Source organism: Hypanus sabinus, chromosome 1, assembly GCF_030144855.1.
Source record: "Hypanus sabinus isolate sHypSab1 chromosome 1, sHypSab1.hap1, whole genome shotgun sequence".
Classification (NCBI taxonomy): domain Eukaryota; kingdom Metazoa; phylum Chordata; class Chondrichthyes; order Myliobatiformes; family Dasyatidae; genus Hypanus; species Hypanus sabinus.
The window spans coordinates 145,061,320-145,082,554 of NC_082706.1; the positions used below are offsets into that span (position 1 = coordinate 145,061,320).

General features: G+C 41.9%; 1 protein-coding gene across 2 annotated transcripts in view; it reads left to right on the forward strand.

Annotated features, from left to right (window-relative positions):
- The window catches only part of LOC132398608 (anion exchange protein 2-like), a 247,827-nt gene that overhangs the window by 49,439 nt on the left and 177,153 nt on the right, over positions 1 to 21,235 (forward strand). The window contains exon 1 of one of the 2 annotated variants that reach the window (XM_059978280.1): positions 9,428 to 9,449. The exons of the other annotated variant lie outside the window; for it this stretch is intronic. The gene's annotated coding sequence lies outside the window, so the exon portion shown is untranslated. Of the gene's footprint in view, positions 1 to 9,427; positions 9,450 to 21,235 lie in introns of those variants that run through there. 2 annotated transcript variants of the gene reach the window in all.

A 21,235-nucleotide genomic window follows, 5' to 3' on the forward strand; every position in this document is an offset into this window, starting at 1 on the left:
CGTCACCAATAAAAATTGCCCCTCAGATCGTTTTTAAATATTTCATCTCTCACCTTAAATCTATGCCCTTTAGTTTTAGATTCCCTTTCCATGGGAAAAAGACTGTGCAATCCCTTGTGATTTTATACACCTCTATAAGGTCATTCCCCTTCTACATGGAAGAGGGCGGAGCTTAGGAATGATGGCGTCTAATGATGATTTCTTTGCTTGCATTTTCAGAAACAGCTTTATTTCTATCTTTGAAATTTTTTTCACTTTCAAGGGTCTTTCAAAGACCATGATCTGGAGTTGCATGCTGACTTCGGTTCTTTAAGGAAATGGGACCTGCTCTCAAGGCCTCTTGACGGGCCACATTTCGATATACCAAGGATGCAGCCTGGAAGACTAGCGCACCTTCAGTGTGCTGGATTTTCGTGGCTCTGGAGACTGGCTGATCCAAGGCTAGTGTTGCCGCTGCCAACTGATGTGTCGCGGGAGAACATGGAAGATCAGATGCAGTGGGTTTGCTGCTGGTTATGTGCCCAGAGACCTGAGTTTTTTGGACACAGGGCTCTGAAAAAGTGACGCAATAGACTTTTAACACCATAAATCAGCAAGTTGTTGTCATGTGTCCCTCGCACTGTAAATGTACCAATTGAACCTATTGAATGTAAGGGAAGAAAGTCCTAGCCTGTCCAACTTCTCTCTAGGACTCAGGATATTATTGTAAATCTAGCTTAACTATTTCTTTCTGATAACAGGATAATCAAATCTCCGAGGACCAGAGTATTAAGGGAGGAATATCAATATTTTCCCCTTGTTGGGGGGAGAGAGAGCCTGTGGTATGTCGAATACTGGGTGAGCGAGTAGTCTTTGGGGTACTGTAGGTCTGTGTCTTTATTGATGCTTTGCTGCACACTTGTGCTTGGTGAGGTTGCTGTTGCTTTTTGCTGGTGGGGGAGGGGGTGTTGGGGGGGCTTTGGGTTCTAACATTTAACTGTTATTTGTTCTTTGTTTTTGTGGATGTTTGCGAAGAAAAAGAATTTCAGCATGTATATTGTATACATTTCTCTGACATTAAATGTACCAATTGAACCTATTGAATGTAAGGGAAGGAAGTCCTAGCCTGTCCAACTTCTCTCTCGGACTCAGGATATTCTTGTAAGTCTAGCTTAACTATTTCTTTCTGATAACAGGATAATCAAATCTATATACAATACTCCAGGTGTTGTATCACCAGTGTCTTCTCCAACTGCAGCATAATATCCCATTTTTGACTGAGGAAAGCATACCAGGTGCCATCTTGACCAATCCGTCTACTTGTGACACAAGGTTCAAGGAATAATGCACTTGTACCAATAGGTTCCTCTGTCTACAACACTCTGCAGAGTCTTGCCATTCGTATGAAAGTCCTACCCCGGTTTAACTTCCTAAAATGCGTTATGCCACATGTATTCAAATTAAGCTCCATTTGTCATTCCTTGGCCCACTTACCCAGCTAATCAAGATCCATCTGTAGTTTTTGATCACCTTCATGAATGTACCTAATTTTAATCACCTTCCAGTTAGTGACCCTGCCTTCAGGTCTATAATTCCATCCCCCATCTCTTTTCCTTTCTTTGATCTGTGTTGAAACTTTCCTCTTTAATCTGTCTTTACTCATCTATTCTGAACTCCCTTTGTGGCTTGGTGTCAGATTTTGAATGCTAGCTGTTACTGTGAAGCAGCCTGAGATGTTGAATTGTGTAAAGACTGTGTACTGCCCAAGTAGACCCTGTTCACAGATTCATAATTTGTGTTGAGATGGTCCATGGTTGGATCATTTGATCCTAACATGGTGTGGAGAGATGATGTGGATTGCAGTGAGGTGTGCAGAAGGGTGCAGGGGAAATTCACTAGGATGTTGCCTGGTGTGGAGCAGTTAAGGTATAAAGAGAGATTGGGTCTATTCTCCCAGGACCAGAGTGTTAAGGGAGGAATATCAAATTATGAGTGGTACAGAGAGGGTAGAATGCAGGAAACTTCCCCTTATCAAAGTGCAACAGAACAAGAGGGCAAAGTTTTAGGGTAAGGGGTGAGAGATATTGGAGAATCTGGGTGTGTAGAGGAAGGGTCTTTCCCACTGGAGAATGGTGAATACCTGGAACACTGCCAGGGAGAGTGGTGGAAGAAAAGTAATTCACAAATCAGGGAAGATGGTCCTCATAAGTGGTGACTCTTTGCATGCAGCTCCAATGGGAATCATCAAATATTCCTATTTAGGACCACAACAGCTGAAATGCACAGACACAGCTTACTTCAATAAGCAGCACTGGTTTAAGATGGTTTTTAAAAAAATTATTGATACTCAAATCTAGTGAATTCAGCGGATCTTGGATGGCAGACTCAAGTCACGAGTGCAGTTTTCCTTTAAGAAAACGGAAGCTGACGTTCCGGTGATGTCATCGTTGAGAATGGCGGCTTAAGTCACTAGCTCCTCTGGAAAAACGCGTATTAAGCCCAGTTAACCCATCAAATATAATATTTTTCGAAAAATATTTGAATTGAAAAGAGGGCAAGAATGGGGAGAAGAAATGGAAATAAAAAAAGCGACAGTGCTGAGCCTGTGTCCGAGAGGAGTGCAGTGAGCGGCTGTCCGACCTGACCGTGTGCTAGCGAGGCGGCTGCTGGGCCTCGTTCAGTTGAAGTGGCGAATGTCTTCGAAATCCTGAAAGAAATAGAGGTCCAGAAAGATATAAAGCAGCAGCTCCGTGATACTAAGGCAGAGCTCGCCAGCGTTAATCAAAAAATAGCAGTAGCAGAGACTCTAATTGAGAAGGTGGAAGATCACATTCAAAACGTGGAACAGATACTGAGCAAGACAATAAAAATAATACATCACCAAGAAGGTAAACTGCTTGACCTGGAGGGAAGATCACGGCGGAAAAATATCAGAATCTACAATGGTCCCGAAGAAGTGGAGGGCTCGTCCATGACAGAGTTTGTCGGAAAGTTACTACGGGACGCGCTGGATTTGCTTAAAGAGAAACACTTATTAGAGAAACAAGATTTTTATTGGTATTTACAGATGTGACAATATGTTAATAAGGCATTTAAAAATGTAACCAAGGCAAATATATGCTTGATAGAGCTCTTTAGAAAAGCATATAATTCAGATATTGATAGTAGAATCATTTCAAGCATGTGTAAGGGGTTGTCAAATCTTAAAACACATTCAACTTCAAACATTAAAACAAAATGGGAGAAGGAAGGAGGGATAACTATATCTGAGGAAGAATGGACAACAATATGGAGATATCAATAGAGGTAAGTATACCAGTTCACAGAAATGGAGGGAGTTTGGATGGAAAAACTTGATAAGATATTTTATTACACCCTCTCAGAAATCCCATTATGATAGTAACCTCCCTGTTTGCTGGAGAAATTGTGGAAACCAAAACGCAAATTATTATGCAGCAAACATGAGGAAATCTGCAGATGCTGGAAATTCAAACAACACACACAGAATGCTGGTAGAACACAGCAGGCCAGGCAGCATCTATAGGGAGAAGCACTGTTGACGTTTTGGGCCGAGACCCTTCGTCAGGACAGTTAATATCATTTTTAAATCATATTATTATCATATTTTTTGAGACTGCCCTGTTATCAAAAACTATTGGAGGGGGATACACAGTGTCCTACAAGATATCTTTAAATGTGAAATACCCTTAGAGAGTAAGACCATATATCTTGGATATATACCTTAAGAATGGTTGAAAAGAGATAAATATTTAATGAATATATTATTGGTGGCTGGTAAAAAGACTCTTACTAGGAAATGGTTATCACAGGAGAGTCCAACTTTAAATATATGGATGGAAATTACAATGGACATTTACAAATGGAGAAGGTAACAGCATCTGTTAATCATAAGCTGGAACAATTTGATTCATACTGGGAACAATGGTTTAACTACATAATGCCTCATAGGCCTGATTTTATTCTCACAAATCAATGAATCTGTTGTAAAAAAAAAGATCACTCCCTACTTGTACATAGTTCTTTCCTTTTGCTTGTTTTTTCTTTCCACTCTTTTCTATAAGTGTATACCTCAGATAAATATATTGTGGAGATTTGTGATATATATGATTATATGATATAGATGTACAATGTCTGAAATACATCTTATGGAAATGTTTGTTTGATGATGAATTTCAATAAAAAATAAATTTACAAACAAAACTGAAGCTGAACCAGTCTGCATGTATCATTGAATCTTAGAGGGTGTGACCCCCCCCCCCCTCCCCGGACTATCCTCCTGGCACTTGTACAGTCTCTGGAAATAAAATTGAAGACCTCAAGTGAAGATTGCAACACCAGATGGACATCAGGGATCACTGTGTGTTTTGTTTAAAGGAAGCATGTCTCATACACCTTATCTTGGACATGGCACTACAGCCCAATGGCTTCACCTTAAAGCCAGGACAGCTTAGTCTTTTAAAGGTAGAGGAAGTGGAGTATGCTGTATTATTAACTCATCGTAGTGCTAGACGTGGTTATGTGTCAGTCTTATCTGAGCACAAACATCTAACAGTCAAATGTTGTTCATTTTGTCTGCTGAGGGAGTTTTCCACCATCATCATGATAGCGGTGGACATTCCACCTCAGGTCAACGTCAGACAGACTCCAAAGAAGCTGAGCACCGTAATTGCAGTCACAAACCAATGCACCCTGTGATGCCTTCTCTATCACTATGGGGGATTTCAACCAGGCCAGCTTGAAGAACAACCTCCAGCATATCATTTGTGAAACTAGATGAGCCAACACACTTAACTACTGTATACCATCATCAAGTACACTCACTTTGCCATCCTACGCCCACTCTTTGGAAAGTCTGATTACCTGATTGTACTTTACCTGCGGCATATAGGCAGAGACTAAAGACAGTAGCACCAGTGGTGAGGATCAAGAAGGTATGGTAAGGAAGGTGGAAGAGCACTTACAGGACTGCTTTGAGTCGGTAGACTGGACAATATATAGGGACTCATCTTTGAATCTAAATGAATATACTGTAGTTATCACAGACTTCATTGAGACCCATTGGATGGGTGTGTGCCTTCGAGAACATATCAGACTTACTCAAACCAAAAGCTGTGGAAGAACCAGGAGCTTGTAGTCTGCTGAGGGCTAGATCTGTGGCGTTCAAGACTAGTGATTCAGAACCATGCAAGGCTTACAGGTATGACCTCCGGAAAGCTATTTTAAGGGTGATTAAAAACAATTCTAATTGAAGTTAGAGACAGAATCAGATGCATGTCAGCTCTGACGGGGTTTGCAAGTCATTACTTCCTACAAGGCAAAACCTAACATTATGAATGGCTATGATGCTTCACTCCTAGATGAGCTCTATAGCTTTAGTGCATGCTTTGAAAGGGACAATAACACCTGTACAAACCCCTTCAGCATCCCCCTGTGATCTCTGTCTTGGAGGCTAACATCAGAACATCTTTCATGAAGGTGAACCCTCGCAAGGCGTCAGGCCCTGATGGTGTACCTGGAAAGGCTTTGAAACTTGTGCCAACCAACCATGGGGTATGTTCAAGGACATCTTCAGTCTCTCACTGCAGCAGATGGAAGTTCACACCTGCTTCAAAAGGGTGATGATCATGCCAATACTCAAGAGCAGGGTGAGCTGCCTCAAGGACTATCCCCCAGTTGCACTCATATTGACTGAAGAAGCGTTTTGAGAGGTTGGTCATGGCTAAAGTTAGCTCTTGCCTATGCAAGGACTTGGATCTGCTGTAATTTACCTATTGGCACAATAGGTCAACAACAGAAGCAATTTCAATGGCTCTCCAGTTGGCCTTTGATCCTGCGGACAATAGCAACACCCACATCAGGCTGCTGTTTATTGATTATAGCTCAGTATAAAACATAATCATGCCCTCGGTTCTAATCAACAAGCTTTGAAACCTGGGCCTCTGTTCATCCTTCTGCAACTGGATCCTTGACTTCCTCACCGGGAGACCACAGTCAGTGCGGTTCTGACATTCAACACTGTCACACGTCAAGGATGCATTCTTGGCCCACTGCTCTATTCCCTCTACATATACAACTGAGTGGCTAGGCTTAAGCGCCTTCTATAAATTTGCCGATGACACCAATATTGTTGGCAGAGCTTCAGATTATGACGAGGAGACATACTGGAGCCAGATAAATCAGCTGGTTGAGTGGTGTCACAATAACAACTTTGCACTCAATGTCAGTAGAATTGAGGAATTGTTTGTTGACTTTGGAAGGGAAAGTCGAGAGAACACATAACAGCCTTTATCAAGGGATCAGCAGTGAAAATAGTGAACAGTGTGAAGTCCCTGGGTGTCAACAATCTCTGAGGATGCTTGTAAATACAGCTAGCCCCTTTGTGGGCACTAGCCACCCCAGCATTGACACCTTCAAAACGTAATGCCTCAAGAAGGTGGTATCCATCATGAAGGACACCCATCACCCAGGACATGCCCTCTTCAAATTGCTACCATCAAGTAGGAGGTACAGGAGCACGAAGATACATACTCAATGTTTCAAGAACAGCTTCTTCCCCTCCACCATCAGATTTTTGAATGGACAATGAAAACCTCACTAGTTTTTGTTCTCTCTTTTTCTATACATAATTTTTACATATATTTCTTACTGTGATTCAGTTTTTAAAAAATAATGCTGCAGCAGAACATCAAATTTTTCGATTCTCAAATCGGTTAATTCAACCTCTCTTTGTTCCCGCCAGTGCCTTTTACAGTTTAAGATTGTTCATAGAGCCCATATGTCTAAATCTAAATTATCTCGATTTTACCCTAACATTAGTCTGCTTTGTGATAAATGCAAAAGGGGTGAGGCCTGTCTCATTCATATGTACTGGTTTTGTCCTAGCTTGGAGAAATTTTGGAAAGATGTCTTCATAACGTTATCGTAGATTCTGAATCACCACCTAGAACCTAACCCTTTAATTGCTTTGTTTGGTTTCTGGGGTGAGACAGATTTACGTCTGAGTTTGACTAAGTGTCGAATACTATCTTTTGCCTCTCTCCTGGCTAGACGTTTAATCCTCCTTAGGTGGAGAGATGTTGCCCCGCCCACGCATGCTCAATGGCTTAATGATATTATGGCCTGCTTAGGCCTTGAAAAAATTCATTATTCAGTTCTTAATTCGGATTTAAAGTTCCATAAGGTCTGGGGACCTTTTATTGAGTACTTTCATAACCTTCCTCTTAACTAAGGTTTTTTTTCGGTCCCTTGCTTTCAGCTTTTTTTTTGGTAGTAGGCATTAATATCTTCTGCTAAGTGTATTTACAGTTTTGGGGGTTTGATTGTCCTGATTTATATTCTCTATATTGTGTTGTGGTTGGTCTGGAGTTTTTTTTTGTTGTGGGGCTTGGGGAGGATACTAATTTTACATGTCTTCAATTTGGGTGCTTTCTCAATTATCTTTCTTTGTATCATATTATTGTATGTTTATTTTTGCACTGTATCAGTGTTCTTCATTTTGATCTGGGTTTTTTTATCTGTAGCGATGTAGAAAATGTATAAAAAAACTAATAAAAAGAAACAACAAATTTCACAACATATACCTGTGATATTAAACCTGATTCTGACAGCATTGAAAAGAGTCTTAATGAGTAGTTAAATCATCAGAGCTTGGAAGGCTATGGGTCAAGTGGTGGAACTAATACCGATGAATGCCCACTGGTCGGCATTGACCGAGTGGCTTGTTTTCATGTTGTTAACTTTGATTCTCTTGGGGATGGATGTGAAAGGTAGAGTGTGGTTAAGGGCTTTGATTTGGACTGTCATGTTGAAATTTGCTGTCCAAGTTGCAGGCCATCTTGGACAATGTCTCCCATCCACTCAATAATGTACTGGTTAGGCACAGGAGTACATTCAGCCAGAGACTCATTCCACCGAGATGCAACACCGAGCGTCACAGGAAGTCATTCCTGCCTGTGGCCATCAAACTTTACAACTCCTTCCTCAGAGTGTCAGACACCCTGAGCCAATAGGCTGGCCCTGGACTTATTTCCACTTGGCATAATTTACTTATTATTTAATTAGTTATGGTTTTATCTTGCTATATTTCTACACTATTCTTGGTTGGTGCGACTGTAACAAAACCCAATTTCCCTCAGGATCAATAAAGTATGTCTGTCCGTAAAGTAATAAAGTTCATGTCATAAGCATCACACACAAAATGCTGGAATGTTTGACATATCAACTGTTCATTTCACTCTGTAGGTGCTGCCTGTTCTGCTGAGGTCCTCCAGCATTTTGTGTGACTTGCTCAAGATTCTGCAGAATCTCTTGTGTCTTGTACTTCATACCATATAAAACAGTGATAATAAACCTGATTCTGAAGTACTCCAGTTCACTTGCTACTGTAAAGAATAAGATTAGTTTTATTTATCACGTACATCGAAACATACAGTGAAATGCTCGGTTTGTATCCTATCAGATCAGCAAGGAGTACATTGGGCATATTGCAAGTATGGTCATTCATCCGGTGCTAATGCAGCATGAACACAACTCAGTCACCAAATCCTTATTTCTTTGGAATGTGGGAGGAAACCAGAGTACTCAGAAGAAACACACAAAGTCACAAGAAGAATATACAAAACTAACCTCTCTGCTCCATCTGCCAAAAGCAGAACTTCCTGGTGGCATTCCATGCCCTCCTCTTGTGTCATGTTGAGGCCACCCTCAGGGTGGAGGAGCAATACCTTACTTTCCATCTGAGTAAGAAGGATTTCTCCTTTCGGGTAAAAAAAAATTCCCTCCCTATTCTATTCACCATTGTGGCCTCTTACCACCTCCTCACTTGCCTATCAGCTCCTCCCCAAGTCCCCTTTTCCTTCCCTTTCTCCTATCCCCTCTGCATTCCTATCAGATTCTTTCCTCACCAGCCCTTTTCCTTTCCTACCCACCTATCACCTTCCAGCTGTCCTCCTTCCCCTCCTCCGATCTTTTAATTCTTGTGTCTTCCTGCTTCCTTTTCAGTCCTGAAGAAGGGTCTCTGCCTAAAATGTCAACTGTTTATTCACTTCCATAGATGCTGCTTGACCTGCTGAGTTTCTCCAGCATTTTATTTGTGATACAAAACAAGTTTTGCTTTCTTGGTTGAGTTCCTGTAACCCAAATTTTTCAGATGTGCAGTGCAGTTCTGTAACAGGCGTGCTTATCTGTGGCATGTCTGAGTAATTCTTGAGAGTCATGTGAGAATGTGGGTGCAATCAAGTTGATCTAATCGTGTCGAGATGAAGGAATTTGAATATTTGGCACAGACTCCATTGAATTTAGTTCCTTCAATGTTTCTCTGGCTGCCTTCCCACAGCTCTCAGTTGATTGTTTTTCCCTTGCATGGTCCCTTTGACTTGCTCCAAGATTTCTGACGGTGATTGTTTGTGACTGTCCGGCATGTTTTCAATCTTTAATCATTTCTTAAACAGGTTGGTAGCTGTTGGGAAGCGTTTTTTTTGTTGTGTTTATTGAACAATGGCTTTGGGGTTGTGTGTAATTTAAGACCTAATGAATGAAAAGTGGAGCTGGAATTGTCCTGATTAGTACATTTATTTGAAGCTGCTTAAGTAAGTGAAAACAATCATTGCAAATCTGCAAAGTGGCAGGAGTTGTGGTGGTGAGCAAACTTAAGGGATTATGAGGAAGTCAGAATCAGGTTTAATATCATCGGCATATTTTGTGAACTTTTTTTTGTGGCGGCAGTTACATCTCAATACAGAATAAAAACTGAATTACAGTAAATATAATAGTTTAAAAAAATGCAAAAAATGTAGTGAGGTAGTGTTCATGAGTTCAATGTCCATTCAGAAATTGGATGGCAGATGGGAAGAAGCTGTTCCTGAATCTGTTTTCCTTCAGACTCCTGTATCTCCTTCCTGATGGTAGTAATGAGAATGCATGTCCCGGGTGATAGGAATGCTGAATGATGGATGCCACCTTTTTGTGGCATCGCTTCTTGAAGATGCCCTGGTTGCTGGGGAGGCTACTACCCATGATGGAGCTGACTGAGTTCACAACTTTCTGCAGCTTCTTTTGATTCCCACCCCACCATAGTAGACGGTGATACAGCTGGTTAGAATGCTGTCATCTGTAGAAAGTTATAGCAAAGGAGGGATGACATGAGTCTGGTCCATGGCTACTCCTTCTCATTAAAACCATTTTTCTGTCATAATGCATCAGAGATTTCCAGTGATGGGTGGTTAAAATTTAAGCATGAATGAATGGTCAAATGAGATTAATTTTGCCCTAATTGGAGCCCCAAGTTTGCAGTGAACACAGTAGGTGCAGTCATTGGTTTACACTGCCTAGTGTGTGTTGTGGAGTGGACATAGTCTGTATAGTCACTGATTTACATTGCCTGATGTGAGGTTTGGACTGGATACTGAGTGAGTGCCTCCGATTTACACTGCCCAGTGCGAGGCTGGGAGTGGACAAATGGGTATGGTCACTGTTTAACACTGACTAGTGTGTGTTGTAGAGTGGACACAGTGGGAGAATTGACTGGTTTACATTGCCCAATATAAGGTTTAAAGTGGATACTAAGTGAGTGTGGTCACTGGTTTACACTGCCCGTGGACACATCAGGTGTGGTCCCTAGTTTACACTGCACAGTGTGTGGTTTGATGAATTCCTCTCAACCTTCCAATTCTTCTCATGTAGAAGTTGTTTGAAGTCCTTGGTCACCTGTTGAACTCATCCTTGGCCCATTCCCTCAGCTTGATTGAAATTCTCACTCTGCCAAATGAGAGTAACTTTATTCTGTTGCATCAAGTCAAGTTTATTGACATTTAACTATATTATATATAACTATATAATTTATATATAATGTATATATTGGTCGTTGGTTGGAGTACTGCGGAGACGCAATAGAAGTGTTCCTGCACAAGTTTGGCGAAGAGCTTTACAAACTTAGTCTCCATAAAAAAGGGTACTGTCTAGCGGATTGGTCATCGTGGGAGTGGTAAGTGAGTCAGAGTGGTAAGACTTTAGCTCAACAAAGCTTCAGCAGGAACAGACAGAGGCAAGGTAAGTTCATTTCTTGTTTCTGATTCCATTTTTCTTATTTTACTCTTGAAAGAATAGGGGGTATGTCTTCGGGGCCAGTGTTCTGTTTTGGGTGTCAGATGTTGGATTTCCAGGAGACTCTCAACCTCTCTGTTGGCCACACCTGCATGAGGTGATTCAAGATGCAGCTCCTTAGAGATGGTGTTAAAGAATTGGAGCTGCAGCTGGATGATCTTCAGTTTGATAGGGTAAGTGAAACAGTGATAGACAGGAGCTACAGGAAGGTAGTCACCCTGACTGACAGGAGAGGGAAGGGAGAATATCAGTGACCATGCCCCTCAACAATAAAAACATCATTTTGAGTACTATTGGGGGATGGAGTAACGGCCTATCTGGGGGAAGCAACAGCAACTGTGCCTCTGGCACAGAGTCTGGCCCGGTGGCTCAGAAGGGTAAGGAACTGAAGAGGATGGCTGCAGTAATAGGGGACTGTAGTTGGGGGGTGGGGAGATGGATAGGCGATTCTGTGGATGTGAAAAATAAATACAGATAGTAGTTTGCCTCCCAGTTGCCAGGGTCTGCGATGTTTCTGAACACGTCCACAATATCCTGAAAAGGGAAGGTGAGCAGTCAGAAGATGTGGTACATATTGGTACCAATGACATGGGTAGGAAATGGGAGGAGGTCCTGGAAGCAGAGTACAAGGAGCTAGGAAAGAAGCTGAGAAGCAGGACCTCGAGGTTCGTATTCTTGGCATTGCTGCCTGTGCCATGCGACAGTGAGGATAGAAATAGAATGAGGTGGCAGATAAATGCGTGGCTGAAGAATTGGAGCAGGGGGCAGGGATTCTGATTTCTGGGGGTGGTGTGACCTGTACATAAGGGATGGGTTGCACTTGAATCCTAAGAGATTGTTCTTGTGGGCAGGTTTACTCGTGTTGTTGGGAGCAATTTTAAACTAATATGGCAGGTGAATGGAAATTTTTTTGTTAGAGCTGAGGATGAGCCAGCAGGTTTACAAGTAAATGATGGATGTAACATGAATGTAAAGAAGGACAAGCAATGACTAGGTACTAATGCAGACTGAGCAAAGAGTTAAATTGTACCATGGAAGCAAAATCCAAAAGGGTGAAGCATGCAGGACTGAAGGTTCTATATTTAAATACACATAGCAGTCACAATAAGGTGGACAAACTCGTGGCACAATTAGAGGTTGCTCGGTCTGACGTAGGCATCACTTGAGTCGTGACTGAAAGAAGGTCATAGTTGGGAGCTTGATTCAATGGATATACTTTGTATGGAAAGGACATGCAGGAAGGCATAGGTGGTGGTGTGCCCCTATTGGTAAGAAACGTAAGTGAAACAGTAATAGTGATCTTTAGAAAGAGGTGACATAGGGTCAGAGGATGTTGAATCTTTTGTGGGTGGAGTTAAGAAACTGTAAGGGTTAAAAAAACAATTATGGGAATCATATGTAGGCCTCCAAATAGCCAAGATGTGGGGTTGAGATTGCAAAGGGAGCTGGAGAAGGCATGTAATAAGTGTAATGTCGCAATTGTAATAGGGGACTTCAATATGCAAGAGGGGATTGGGAAAATCAGGTTGGTGTCAGATCGTAAGAGAGGGAATTTGTTGAATGCCTAAGAGATGGCTTTTAGAGCAGCTTGTGCTTGAGCCTACTTGAGGAAAGATATCTTTGATTGCGTGTTGCGTAATAACCCAGATCTTATTAGGGAGCTTAATGTAAAGGAACCTTTAGGAGGCAGTGATTGTAATATGATTGCAATTTGAGAGGGAGAAGCATAAGTCACACGTATCAGTATCACAATACAGGTGGTCCCCGAGTTACGAACATCTAACTTGCAAACGACTCGTACTTACGAACCAAGGAAGGAGAATGCTATCCGCCATTTAATTCGGACCGCGACGCTGTCTGCCATTTTAAGTCGTTGCCGTTAACACTGTGTTGAGTGTGTAACTTTGTATTTGGCTTAAATTTTTCTTAGGAAGATTCACCCTGACCCCGCCCAGGCCCCCTTTTCTAGTCGACCGGTGGTGCAGTGAGATCAGCGCCAGGCTCGAGAATGGAGGTTCCTGAGTTCGCTTCAGTGACAGAACGCTTCTGAGCGCGCTCTCCATCCATGCCAAGTTGATGTCGAGCTTGCAACTCGACCTTGTAAAAAAGACACTGCCACCTCCAGTTTAAATTCCCACATGGAATATTGTGGAAGATCAAATACCCAAACCCAGCACAACCCCCACTTGTTCCATTTAACCTGACTCAGTGTGGTGGACTTTAGGACCCGGGGAATTCAGTGCAGTGGTCCTTAGGACCCGGCGAACCTTGGGAGCAGGTGGAGCTTGGGACCTGCTGCTCACAGTGTTTCTGTTCCATTGATGGGAAGTGATCATGATTGAAAATAAAGTAGAAACTATTAAAGTGTTTGAAAAGAGGTGAAACGTCATCGGTCATTGGAAAAGCATTAAGCTACAGTCGGTCAATGACCGGAACAATTTTAAAGGATAACGGATAAAGTGAGAATAATGGAGCATGTGAAAGGCCCTGCCCTGATGAAAGCTACAATTATTACTAAGCAACGCAGTGGTTTAATTATTGGAATACCTACGTTTCTTAAGTGTTTTATATGCATAGAAAGGTAAAATATATACTACATACTAAGACAAACGATTGACTTACTGACGCTAAATAATACTGGATGTACTTGTTCCGACTTGCGTACAAATCCGACTTAAAGATGGACACAGGAACAGAACTCGTTTGTAATCTGGGGACTGCGTATAGAATAAAGGGAACTAAGGAGGCATGAGAGAGGAGCTTGTCCAGGTGGATTAGAGGAGGATACAGGTGGGGATGATGGCAGAGCAGATTTGGCTGAAGTTTCTAGGAATAGTTCACAGGGCGCAGGATAACTATGGCCCACAGAAGTAGTTGTTCTCAGATAGCAAGGGTAGGAAACCGTAGCTGACAATAGTTGAGGACTATATAAAAGCCAAGGAAAGAGCATATAAGGTAGTAAAAGTGAATGGGAAGTTGGATGATTGGGAAGCTTTTAAAATCCAACAGAAGGCAACTAAGAAAAACTATAAGAAGGGAAAAGATGAAATGAGGGTAAAATTGGCAATAATATAAAGCGGGATACTAAAAGGTTTTTCAGTTATATAAAGAGCAAAAAGGAGGTGAGCATTGATATTGGACCACTGGCAAATTAGGAGGTAGTAATGGTGGACAAAGAAATGGCAGATGAATTTAATAGGTACTTTGCATCACTCTTTACTGTGGAAGATGCTACCAGTGTGCCAGAGGTCCACGAGTGTCAGGGAGCAAGGGTGAGTGCCATTGCTATTACAAAGGAAAAAGTGCTTGGCAAGCTGAAAGGTCTTAAGGTGGATAAGTCATCTGGACCAGATAGACTACATGCCAGAGTCCTGAGAGAGGTTGCTGAAGAGATAACGGATCCATTGGTCATGATCTTTCAGGAATCACTTGATTCTGCCATGGTCCCGGAGTATTGAAAGATTGCAAATGTCACTCCACTCTTTAAGAAGGGGGAAGGCAAAAGAATGGAAATTATAGGCCCATTAGTCTAACCTCAGTGGATGAGAAAATGTTGGAGTCTATTATTAAGGCTGAAGTTACAGGGTACTTGGAGACTAATGAAAAAGTAAGTCAAAGTCTGCATGATTTCTGTAATGGGAAGTCTTGCCTTACAAATTTGTTAGAGTTCTTTGAGGAAGTAACAAGCAGGGTAGACAAAGGAGAGGCAGTGGATGTCATTTACTTGGATTTTCAAAAGGCATTTGATTAGGTGCCACACATGAGGCTGCTTAACAAGATAAAATCCTATGGTGTTACAGGAAATATACAGGCATGGATAGAGGAAGGGCTGACAGGCAGGAGGCAACGAGTTGGAATAAAGGGGGCTTTTTCTGTTTGGCTGCCAGTGACTAGTGATGTTCCTCAGGGGTCAGTATTGGGACTGCTACTTTTCACATTGTCAGTGCTTTAGGTAGTGAAATTGATGGCTTTGTGGCCAAGTTTGTGGATGATACAAAGATGGGTGGTGGTGTGGGTAGTGATGAGGATGCAATGTGTTTGCAGCAGGACAAGTAGGAAGAATGGGCAAAAAAAGTGGCAGATGGAATACAATGTTGGGAAATGTATGTTAATGCATTTTGGTAAAAGGAACAATAGTGCAGACTGTTATCTAAATGGGGAGAAAATTCAAACATCTCAGGTGCAGAGGGACTTGGGAGTCCTTGTGCAAGACTTCAGAAGGTTAATTTACAGGTTGAGTCTATGGTAAAGAAGGCAAATGCAATGTTGGCATTTATTTCAAGGAGAATAGAATATGACAGCAAGGAGATAAAGCTGAACATTTATGAGACACTACTCAGGTCGCACTTGGAGTATTGTTAACAGTTTGGGGCTCCATGTCTCAGAATGGATGTGTTGTTACTGGAGAGAGTCCAGAGGAGGTTCACAAAGATGATTCTGGGAATGAAGGGGTTAACATATAAGGACCGTTTGGCAGCTTTGGGCCTGTATTCACTGGAATTTAGAAAAATGCATGGCGATCTCATTGAAACCTACGGAATGTTAAAAGGACTAGATAGGGTGCTGCTGGTGCTGCCTTGTTCAAAAAGGTGATATTAAGGATGCAGGTAAGATCATCTGTGATGTGAACTCTGAGGAACTGGGTGCATTCAAAGACTGGTGTGGGAGAAGTGGGTATTGCTTCTTGGGACACTGGCACCAGTACTGAGACAGGAGAGAACTGTTCCGGAGGGACGGACTTCACCTGAACCGGGCTGGGGTTAGTGTCCTGGCGAATCATATAACTAGGGCTGCAAAGAGGTCTTTAAACTAACTAGTGGGGGGGAGGATTCTAGAGAGCAAATAATTAAAAAGACAATGGAGAAGGTAATGGATGTAGGTAAAAATGAAGGAATAAAAAGACAGTGTGTCAGGAGGGGAAAGAATGTACGGAGATAAGCGTAAAGTTGTACAAAAGGAAAAGGTAGGAAATAAGTGTCAAACATATTTGAAAGTCCTTTATTTGAATGCACGTAGTATTAGGAATAAAATTGATGAGTTGACGGTACAAATAATTATGTATGGTTATGATATTGTGGCAATTATGGAAACATGGCTGCAGGGTGACCAGGACTGGGAATTAAACATACAAGTGTATTCGACAATTAGGAGAGACAGGCAAGAAGGAAAAGGAGTTGGGGTGGCAATGTTAATAAAGCAAGAAATCACTGCAATAAAGCGAAATGATATTGGCTCAAAGGATCAGGATAACAAAATAATTTGGGTCGAAATAAGAAATAGTAAAGGGAAAAAAGCAGTGGTGGGAGTAGTCTGTAGGCCTCCAAACAGCTGTAACTCAGTTGGTCGGAGCATAAATCAGGAAATAGTTGGGGCTTGTAATAAGGGAACAGCTATAATTATGGGGGATTTTAACTTTCATATTGACTGGACTAATCAAGTCAGACACGGCAGCCTTGAAGAAGAGTTTATTGAGTGTATTCGGGATGGGTTCCTTGAATAATACATTACTGAGCCGACAAGGGGGCAAGCAGTCTTAGATCTGGTCCTGTGTAATGAGACAGGACTAATAAAAAATGTCCTAGTAAAGGATCCCCTTGGAATGAGTGACCATAACATGGTCGAATTCCATATTCAATTAGAGGATGAGAGGGTTGGATCTCAAACAAGCGTACTGAGCTTAAATAAAGGAGACTATGATGGTATGAGAGTGGAATTGCTTAAGATGGATTGGGAAAATAGATTAAAGGGTAGATCGGTACTTGATCAGTGGTGTATATTTAAGGAGTTATTTTACAATTATCAAGAAAAATATATTCCACTGAAGAAAAAAGGATGTAAAAGAAAAAATAGTTATCCGTGGCCAAGTAAAGTGTTACGTATTCAGGCAACAATAAATATATGAGTTCGGCAAGGGTTTTTATAACAAATAACACTTTTATTAAACACTGAAAACAAACCCCCCAAAAGCAAACACACAATAACGTAACCAGAAACAGCTGCTGTGCGGCAGCTTAAACAGTTCTTAAAGCAATGCAGCTCAAACAGTTCTTAAAGCGATGTTGCAAAAACAGTTCTCTAAAATAGTATTGCCAAAAGTTCGAAATGCTCACAGTCCATATAAAAGGAGAGACTTTTTTAAGACGTTTTAGATTCTCTTTCACGTCGTTTTGCTTCGATCCCTGACGTTGAACTTTTCCCACGAAGAATTTACGAAATGAAACTGCTTAAAGGCACTGAACTTTCCTTTATCACACTGTCCTCAATCTTCTGCTATCTCGCAGAGATTAACACGAGAACAGTTAACAAATTCCTTTCAAATAAGGATTAAATAAGGTCGAACCCATTTCACCATCGTAAATCAATTCTCCTCGATCTTTAACTCCCGAACTCCAATCTTCACTCTCCACTGATTCTCAAACTAGCAGTATTGTAAAGAACCTGCTAGCAATGACCTTTTAAACTTTAGGCATTAGATAAAACTTCATCTTTCAATTAAACTGCGTCATCACATTAAATCACGCGGTGGCATGAAGTCAACTTGGCAAATCCAGCCACGAACTGCCCCTTCTCACAGGGTGGGGTTTTCCTTTTATAACCTGTAAAAAAAACCTGTCACATGATCTCTACTGGCGGGAAAATGACATCACTCCACCATCACAAGACTATTACCTCAAGTCCAGTATAGCTTCAACCCCAGTCACGTGACAAGGGTACCACTGTCATGTGTCACGAGTACGTAACAAAAGAAATAAAGCAAAGTATACGACTAAAAAGAAAGTTATATAAGGTAGCTAAATCTAGTGGGAAGATTGAAGATCGAGAAGCTTTTAAAGATCAGCAGCAAATAACAAAAAGATTGATTAAGAAGGGGAAGATAGATTATGAAAGTAAATTGGCGAAAAACATAAAAGCAGATAGTAAGAGTTTTTATAGTTACATAAAAAGAAAAAGGGTGGCTAAAGTAAATGTTGGTCCCCTAGAAGATGAGACCGGGAAATTAATGGTAGGGGACATGGAGATGGCGGAATCGCTGAACAAATATTTTGTATCAGTTTTTACAGTAGAGGACACTCAAAATATCCCAACACTGGATAAACAGGGGGCTCTAGGGGGAGAGAAGCTAACTACGATTCAAGTCACCAAGGAAATGGTACTTGATAAATTAATGGGACTGAAGGTGGATAAATCCCCTGGACCGGATGGCTTGCATCCTAGGGTCTTAAGGGAAGTGGCGGTCGGGATTATGGATGCATTAGTGATAATTTTTCAAAACTCGCTGGAATCGGCAATGGTCCCGGCAGTTTGGAAAAATGCTAATGTAACTCCTTTATTTAAAAAGGGCAATAGACAGAAGGCTGGGAATTATAGGCCAGTTAGCCTAACATCTGTGGTTGGCAAAATGTTGGAATCGATAATTAAGGAAACAGTAACAGGGCATTTGGATAAACATAACTTAATAGGACAAAGTCAGCATGGCTTTACAAAAGGGAAGACATGTTTGACAAATTTGTTGGAGTTCTTTGAGGACATAACATATAGGGTAGATAAAGGGGAACCAGTGGATGTGGTGTATTTGGACTTCCAAAAGGCATTTGACAAGGTGCCACACAAAAGATTATTACTTAAATTAAAAAATCATGGGATTCGGGATAATATTTTGGCATGGGTGGAGGATTGGCTTTCTAACAGAAAACAGAGAGTTGGGATAAATGGTTTATTCTCAGACTGGCAGTTGGTGACTAGTGGTGTTCCGCAGGGGTTGGTGTTGGGACCCCAACTCTTTACAATCTATATTAATGATTTGGAGAAAGGGACTAAGTGCAACGTATCGAAGTTTGCTGATGACACAAAGATGGGAGGGTGTGTAATGAGTGCGGAGGACATTGAAACCCTGCAGGGGGACATAGATAGGCTGAGTGATTGGGCAGACATTTGGCAGATGAAATATAATACTGACAAGTGTGAGGTCTTGCACTTTGGCAGGAAAAATAATAGAGCAGGTTATTATCTAAATGGAGAGAAACTGGAAAGTGCTTCTGTGCAAAGGGATCTGGGGGTCCTGGTGCAGGAAACACAAAAAGTTAGTATGCAAGTGCAGCAGGTGGTCAAGAAGGCCAATGGAATGCTGGCTTTTATTGCTAGGGGGATGGAGTATAAGAACAGGGAGGTCTTACTGCAGTTGTACCGGGTATTGGTGAAACCACATCTGGAGTACTGCGTGCAGTTCTGGTGTCCATATTTAAGAAAGGACATACTGGCTCTCGAGGCAGTGCAGAGAAGGTTCACTAGGTTAATTCCGGGGATGTGTGGGTTGATGTATGATGAGAGGTTGAGTAGATTGGGACTCTACTCGTTGGAGTTTTGCAGTCGGCCACAAAAGAGCTTGTCTTCTGCTGAGCAAGACCCTGAAAGGGCACCTCTGACTCAGTACTGCACACCACATCACACAGCTCCTGCTGAAGCGCAATGGCTTTATCCCCGCACTTTGGGCAGCTGCAAACGGGTGACATTGTCCTTGTCCTTGCGATGACCGAGGACTCAGTTCCCTCCATCCGCCCCTGCGCGCATCTAATAACTCAGTGACTCAAACTTGTGGCGTACCAAATTAACAATGTCCAAAGGGGTCTTGCGATCACAAGAAAAGCAGCCACGATGGTCACTTGCTATTTGACGTAAGCCCCCATTGACTCAGGCAGCAGCATGTTGAGCAGCTCTTTCATTATCTCCGCCAGCGAGCAACCCGCTGATGGTGTAGACCTACAGTCCTTTGAGTTCTTAATGAATAGCAGGATCTTGCAATCACTAGACGTACGTTTAAGTACAATGGTAGCATCTTTTGTTTACCCCGTAGAAGTCACTATGACCAGTCGTGCCGCTATCTTGCTGGAGGAAACCCACACCAACACAAGGAAAGTGTACTAACTCCTTACAGATAGTGGCAGGTATTGAACCCGGGTCACTGATACTGCAAGACATTATGCCAACCATTGTACTACCTTGCTGCCCCACAGTATTTATCATGTTCAAAGTACATTTAATATCTATGTATATATTATACAACATTAAGATTTGTCTCCTTACAGGCAGACACAATATGAAAAACAGCAAAAGAACTCATTTAAAAAAAACTATCTAATACCAAATGTGCAGAGAGGGGAAAAAAATTGGGCGAGCAATAAAAGTTAAGCAAACAGCTTCAGAACTGAAGTTTTACAAAAGACATGGAGCTAGACCGGAGCAGGCCACAGGTTCAGTTCAGCACAGAGCTGAATAAACATTGCAGAGCAGTGACCAGAACTGGCCCTTGCCTCACTACTGGTCCTTATGCCCTAACCTTTTCAATTTGGCCTCGCGCTTAAATTGTCCAAACATTCAGTCATTCTCACTCACTCTCGGATCGCTCTGGGGCCTGAACACCTCTGCCACAATTTGGCTTATGTCCAACCTTTCCAATTCATGAGGTACATTAGCAGCTCTACTTCATTTATCAGCTTAAGGAGATTTAATATTGTTACGAAATCCCGTAACTGGATCACTTACCAGCAAAGATAGAGAGGTCTGTTGAAGTCTTATGGTACTATTTTTAAAAGTCTTTATTTATGAAGGGGCACAATAATAAGATTAATACAAACATTCAGAGAATATACGTCATCTCTACTCAATCTAAAAGCGCGGGTCTAATAATAACCGTCAATAAGAAACAGCTCGATCGTTTGTCTAGGGGGATAATATATTGTCCAATGGAAATATAAAAGTCACCCAGTTCCTGCAGGCTTCAGCCTTTGGGGACCGCTGGGTTTTCACTTGTTGGGGAGAGAGAGAGATTTGTGAGAAAAGAAACTTGCCCGGGTCTTTTATGAAGCAAATCCGTTGAATCAGCAGAGCGGGCTTCCCCGTTGTTAGCTAAAAGCTGGTTTCCGTGGTTCCAGCCACTGATTCCAGCCACTGAATCGGGCGCATGTGGCTTCCTTCAAATGGCTTCCCGCTACTACGGGATCGTTAGCGTTTCTTCTGGTGCGTCTGAAGGGGTTGTTCCCCTAGACCCTCTTTTATACTTCCTCACGGGGTCTCAGATGTCAGTCAGTTTGGGATGATGCAATCTCTCTCTCAACCAGCACACTTTGCCCGCGGACTT